Source organism: Staurois parvus, unplaced genomic scaffold (genome assembly GCF_062004578.1).
Source record: "Staurois parvus isolate SC_StPar_1 unplaced genomic scaffold, SC_StPar_1.0 ptg000758l, whole genome shotgun sequence".
Taxonomy (NCBI): Eukaryota; Metazoa; Chordata; class Amphibia; order Anura; family Ranidae; genus Staurois; species Staurois parvus.
This window is the reverse complement of record NW_028318554.1, coordinates 1201317-1208563: the sequence shown is the minus strand read 5'-3', so window position 1 is coordinate 1208563 and position 7247 is coordinate 1201317.

Below are 7247 nucleotides of genomic sequence, written 5' to 3'. Positions count from 1 at the left end.
ACCAATGGTGGGGCACTATTCCTCCTACTGACACCAATGATGGGGCACTATTCCTCCTACTGACACCAATGATGGGGCACTATTCCTCCCACTAATACCAATGATGGGGCTCTATTCCCCCCACTGATACCAATGATGAGACACTATTCCTCCCACTGACACCAATGGTGGGGTACTATTCTTTCTGCTGACACCAATGATGGGGAACTATTCCTCTCACTAACACCAATGATGGGGCACTAATCCTCCCAATGATGAGGAACTATTCCTCTCACTAATACCAATGATGGGGCAATATTCCTCCCACTGATACCAATGATGGGGCGCTATTCCTCCCACTGACACCAATGATGGGGCACTATTCCTCCCACTGACACCAATGATGGGGCTCCAATCCTCCCACTGACACTGATGATCAGGCACTATTCTTACTAATGACACCAACAATGAGGCACTATTCCTACTCCCACTGACCATCAAGCCTGAGGTGTTGTCAACTCCCACAGACCAGTTCGGCCCCCGTAAACTTTGAAGGACAGTAAACTGGCCCTTTGTTTCGAACATTTGGAGACCCCTGGTATAGAACATTTCAAGGAATTTGAGGTTTTGAGACAAAGTTTGCAACCCTTCCCTTTTTCCAGGTGTATATTTTATTGCATAGTGGTCCAGGTTGGTCTCATGGAAGTGTGCCTATGCCATACCTGTGTGACCACTGGGGTAGGTGAGACGCACTGTAGTAGTCAGCTAGTACAGCGATTGCTGCTGTCATCTGGGTCACCACTACTGCATAGTGAACGCAAGAGGTCGCCTTTTGTTCGTTCACTGAAGGTGATGAAATATATTATATACTGTATATACAACATACCTCCCAACTCTTTGCGAGGGAATGAGGGACGTCTATTAGCAAAAATTTGTAGGCACAGAACACACCCCCTGCCACGCCCCCCCAGGATAATTATACAAAAAAGATGATTAGGTAAACCCACAAGTGCTTTTTTAGCTACTATTATTCCTTTACACTGGTTTTTGAAATTCCCCAACACAGACATTTAGAAACTGGATGAAAGGTTTAACCCTTCGAAAGGTAAGTAGTGCATTATATATACAAGTATATACACTCACCGGCCACTTTATTAGGTACACCTGTTCAATTTCTTGGTAACACAAATTGCTAATCAGCCAATCACATGGCAGCAACTCAATGCATTTAGGCATCTAGATGTGGTGAAGACGACTTGCTGAAATTCAAACCGAGCTTCAGAATGGGGAAGAAAGGGGATTTAAGTGACTTTGAACATAGCATGGTTGTTGGTGCCAGACGGGCTGGTTTTCACGCATAACCATCTCTAGGGTTTACAGAGAATGGTGCAAAAAAAGAGAAAATATCCAGTGAGCGGCAGTTGTGTGGACAAAAATGCCTTGTTGATGTCAAAGGAGAATGGGTAGACTGGTTTGAGATGATAGAAAGGCAACAGTAACTCAAATAGCCTCTTGTTACAACCAAGGTATTCAGAATACCATCTCTGAATGTATAACACGTCGAACCTTGAAGCAGATGGGCTACAGCAGCAGAAGATCACATCAGGTGCCACTCCTGTCAGCTAAGGACAGGAAACAGAGGCTACAATTCAGGTCACAGTCTCCAGAAGGAAGAACATAGAGGAAGTGATATCACCAATTCTCACTCAAAATCTCCCGAGATTTGCAGTGAGAGGCAGTAGTGCCCAGGGGCGGACTGACCATTTGGAAACTTGGGCACTGCCCAAGGGCTCGGGGTCAGTAGGGGGCCCCATGAGATGCCCCTGGTACCTTTTTCATAGGCATTTTTGAGTTTGGGCACAGGGGCCCCATGATCCCCTATTGCCCGGGGGCCCCATGAGTGTCTTAGATCTCACACTTTATACAGCTATGAGGCTACAGAACAGGAGTGCCTAGGCACCTTGCATTACCAGGAAGTGCACAGAATAATTTCATGACAAAAGATACATTTTTCAGAACACTTCTAATTGCGTCTTATACCTATTTTAATGTAGGTTTAATGCTTTAATGCAGCAATAATAATTCAAAGTATTGAAAGTGATGAAAGTATAATCAGAGTAAGCAATTTCAGTCCAGGAGATGAGCCGGTACAACTGTGCAGGACTGAAGGGAAGGCCGGAGTTCAACTTTAAATATCAGGAAGTGTTCATTCCATGTCAGGAAGCCTTGTGGTTTGTTTGATAACCGGCTCTATATGTCTCTGTATGGAAGGAGGGGGTCTTGGTGGCCCCAGTTCTGCACAGTGTTGCTCCCTTGCTGTCTCGCTGTGTATGCTGCTAGCACAGAAGTAGATGGCGTTGTCTTGGACGGACACCTTGGACACTTCCAGAACGCTCTCCGTTTCTGTCTTATAGTTGATCTTAAAGTTTCTTCCCTCAAAGTCTTTTTCCATAGTAAGCTGTTCTCTGTAGTTGTATCCAATCAGGATAATCGGATCTCCGGGTCTCAGCTGACGGTACCAGAGTTTAACGGGGAAGCCGCTGACATCATGAACACATTTCAAAAACGCTTTTTCCCCTGTGACCGGCAAGAGCAGGCGGGGGGTCTGAACGACGTCTACTGCAAGGCTTACACCTAGTGGAATGGTCACAAAAGGGTTACAAGATTTCCATTTGTTTCATGTTTGTTTTCTAACATAGTCATTATCAACCTCCGGGCCATGGGCCAGTGCCGGGTGGTGGCCTCTCTTCTCCAGATGCAGATCCCTTGAACTCCCATAGTGCTTCCCAGCCCCAATTGTGCCCCCCAACCTTCCATAGTGGCCTACAGTGACCGCAGGCCCCCTGAGAAACCTCAGCCTCCACAGTTCTCTTTCAACCTCCCACAATACCCCAGGCTCCTGGATAGTCACCAGCTTTCTATGGTGCCCCAAGCTACCACAATGGCCCACAGTGCCTCATAAGAGCTCTCAGCCTTCACAATGCTTGCAACCTCCAACAGTACCCCCCAACCAACTGCAAAACCACCAGCCCTCCATAGTGCCCCAACCTGCCATAATGATTCACAGTGCCCCCAGGTCCCAAGAGAGTCATCAGCCTCCACTGTGCCCCCCAACCTCCCACAGTGTCCCTCAGCCTGCTGTGAAGCCTACCAGCCTTCCATAGTGCTCGACCTTCCATAATGATCCACAGTGCCCCTAGGCCCCCCTGAGAGTCCTTGGCATCCACTGTTTCCCCCCAAGCTCCCACAGTGCCCCCCAACCTGCTGTGAATCCAACCAACCCTCCAAAGCGCTCATCCTCCCTTAGTGACCCACAGTGCCCCCAGGCCCCCTGAGAGTCCTCAGCCTCCAATATGTCCCGCAAACTCTAACAGTGCCCCCAGTCTGCTGCAGTGTATGTAGCCCCCAACTCTTCCAAAATGTCCCACAACACCTCCTGGCCTGTAGCAGAGCTACAAGCGCTCCACAGTACCCCTGAGTGCCCCTAGGCTTCCTTAGAGATTTCAACCTCCACAGTGCCCCCCAACATTCTACAGTGCCCCACCCCCATCCTTCTGCAGTGCCTCCAGCCCTCCGTAGTCCCCCAACCTCCAAAGAAAGCTCATTCTCTATAGGGCCACTAAGTCTGCTGCAGAGTCCTCTAACCCTCTCTACGACCCCCCATCCCCCTCCAGAGTGACACACAGCCTTATCCACAGTCTCCCCTCATTTCAATACATATTTTGCATTCCCGTACTTTTATTGTACGACTATAAACTTTATTTTTTACAGTTGTGACATGGAAGGTTTTGGAAGAATTTATTGGGCCCTGGTTGAGAACCACTGGTCTAATACATATGTTGCAATCTGGTAATCATCAGATTCCAATGTCCTTTGGATCACCAGGAGGGCAAATATATTTCCCATGAATTAAAATGCAATCGGTTACTTCTAGGAATACCGATCAGATGTGGACGTCCGATTTCTAATAACGATTTCTAATCAGTGTGTGTAATGTCCTGCACCATTGCTTTGAGTCTGTAATTGTAATATGCATGAATTATAAAAAAAAAAAGTTATTTCTTTAATAGTGTTAGCAAAGAACGGACAGCAGAAAACGTCCTGTTAGAGGGTGACTACGTTCTTTCTCCATGGTCCCTCTATATTTAGGAACATAGCCACACTCTCTTGCTCACCTGAAATGGTAGGGGTTGTAGTGGAAATCAATCAGAAAAAAAACAATGTTTAATATTGAAAACAATTGGAAAAAATGTTTGGACCATCAAATGTTAGATTGGATGAACGCTTTGATTTTTTTCACGACCTTTCATTCATTTTTTTATTCATCTACGGCCAGCTTAAGGAGGCTTTAGTGGTTTTTAAGAGTGCCACTGGGTTTAAATATAGCCCAAGGATGACAGAATCTCATTTAACTATCCTGGATCGGTTCTTGTGCCAAAAACTAAAAACTAGCCCCTTATTACCTTCATTATTCATTTTTTTTTTTTTACAGAAAAACAGAAAAAAGCACAGTTGGTAATGGTTAGCACCTCTGCCTGGCAGTACTAGGGTCATTGGTTCAAATCCCAACCATGGCACCACCTGCCTGGAGTTTGCATGTTTTCCCTGTGCCTGTGTGTGTTTCCTCCGGTTACTCTGGTTTCCTTCCAAAGACATGCTGGTAGGTGAATTGGCTCCTGTCTACATTGTCCCTAGTATGTGTATGTATGAATGTGAGTTAGGGACCTTAGATTGTACGCCCCTTGAGGGTTAGGGACCTTAGATTGTACGCCCCTTGAGGGTTATGGACCTTAGATTGTACTCCCCTTGAGGGTTAGGGACCTTAGATTGTACACCCCTTGAGGGTTAGGGACCTTAGATTGTACACCCCTTGAGGGTTAGGGACCTTAGATTGTACGCCCCTTGAGGGTTAGGGACTGATGTGAATGTACAATATATACATATAAATGTAAAAGAGCTGCGTAAATTGACAGCGCTATGTAAGTACCTGCAATAAAATTAAAAAAGGGGTAAAGTACACAAATAGAAGAAAAAAGTAAAAAAAATCCCAAATAAAATAACAGCAAATTAAATAAACCAAACCATCTAAAAACACATAAAATTAGAAGAAAAAAAAAGATTTTTTTTTCCAAACAAACCTTCCCTAGGCAGCTAAAACTGAATGTTTCTGCCTTGATGAAATTGGTTATTTTAAAATAAATTTATAATTAATTTTAAAATTAATTTTAAATCAATTTAAATTGATAAAATTAATATAAATGTTACGATAAATTTAAAATAATTGTTAATCAATTTTTCAAATAAAATTTTTACAAAATTGCTCTACTCATCCATGGTATATTCGATTCTTGTGATGTTAGATTGCAGACTGGCAAAAATAAATTTAAATTCCATCCTAAACAATTGTATAGTCGCTCTGTGTCAGTATAAGGTAAACCTTGTCTTAATAGAAACATGCCATTGCTGATATTCAGAAAATACCACTTTCCTGGCTGTTCTGGCAACCTCTTGGCTTCAATGGTTTCTGAGTCCCTGACAAGTGGGCAAAGTAAAGAAAAAAAAGTCAAAGTAACATTAAATATCTATGTCTGTACCAGGGGCGGACTGACAACTCATGGGGCCCCCGGGCAATAGGGGATCATGGGGCCCCTGTGTCCTTGCCCACACTCAAAAAAGCCTATGAAAAAGGTACCAGGGCATTTCATGGGGCCCCCTACTGACCCCGGGCCCTCGAGCAGTGCCCGAGGGCTCGAATGCTCAGTCCGCCCCTGGTCTGTACGCTTCCTCTGAGTTTGTAATGCAAAGCAATGAAACGGGAGAATCACTATGACAGCCAGGCAACTAATATTTTCAGAATAGGAAATCAGTACTGGCAGCCTTTGTTTCGGTCACTAAAGGTTTCCATAGAAGGACTTCGATGCAGATGGAGGTATAATCTCCAGAAATTTTTGCAAAGCAAATTTGGCATTAAAAAACTGCCCTTGTAAATGGTCTTTAAATCTTTGGAATCTTACAGCAGAGGCAGGCCAGGGCGAGGAGCAGAAGTGGGATCTCCGCCATCTGTCATTGAAGTCAGTTCTGTCTGCCTGGAGCTTCTGAGCCGGAAACTGTGCAATGTACAGCGAGCTAACCTCCAGAATGAATGACACCTCCATCCTGAGCTGTCAGGGTTGGGCTACACGGAAACCAAATATAAAGGGGTTTTATTTCACATTCACCTACTGGTAGCCAGAGGTGTATTTAGGTCTTGTGCTGCCCTAGGCAACACAAACATTGGTGCCCCCACCCCCCCCAGAAAACGCCTGACATTGACCAAGAACACCCCTGCCCTCCACCTGAGCCTTCCACTGGTGTCAGTGGAAGGAATAGTGCCCCATCATTGGTATTAGTGGGAAATATAGTGTCCCATCATCGGTGTCAGTGGAAGAAATACTGCCTATTATTGATATTAGCGGGAAAAATAGTTCCCCACTGTTGGTGTCAGTGGAAGGAATAGTGCCCCATCATTGGTATTAGTGGGAAATATAGTGCCCCATCATTGGTGTCAGTCAGAGGAATGGTACCCCATCATTGGTGTCATTAGGAGGAATATTACCCCATCATTGGTATTAGTGGGAGAAATAGTGTCCCATCATTGGTATTAGTGGAAGGAATACTGCCCATTATTGATATTAGTGGGAAAAATAGTGCCCCACTGTTGGTGTCAGTGGAAGGAATAGTGACCCATCATTGGTATTAGTGGGAGGAATAGTGCCCCATCATTGGTGTCAGTGGGAGGAATAGTGCCCCATCATTGATGTCAGTGGGAGGAACAGTGTCCTATCATTGATATTAGTGAGAAGAATATTGCCCCATCATTGATGTCAGTGGGATGAATAGTGCCCCATCATTGGTGTCAGTGGGAGAAATAGTGCTCCATCAGTGGTGTCAGTAGGATGAATATTGCCCCATCATTGGTGCCAGTGGGAGGAATAGTGCTCCATCATCGGTGTCATTTGGAGGAATAGTGACCCATTATTGGTGCCAATGAAAGGAATAGTGACCCATTATTGGTGTCAGTTGGAGGAATAGTGCCCCATCATTGGTATCAGTGGAAGGAATAGTGCCCCATCATTGGTATCAGTGGGAGAAATAGTGTCCCATCATTGGTATCAGTGGGAGGAATAGTGTCCCATCATTGGTATTAGTAGGAGGAATAGTGTCCCATCATTGGTATCAGTGGGAGGAATAGTGTCCCATCATTGGTATTAGTAGGAGGAATAGTGCCC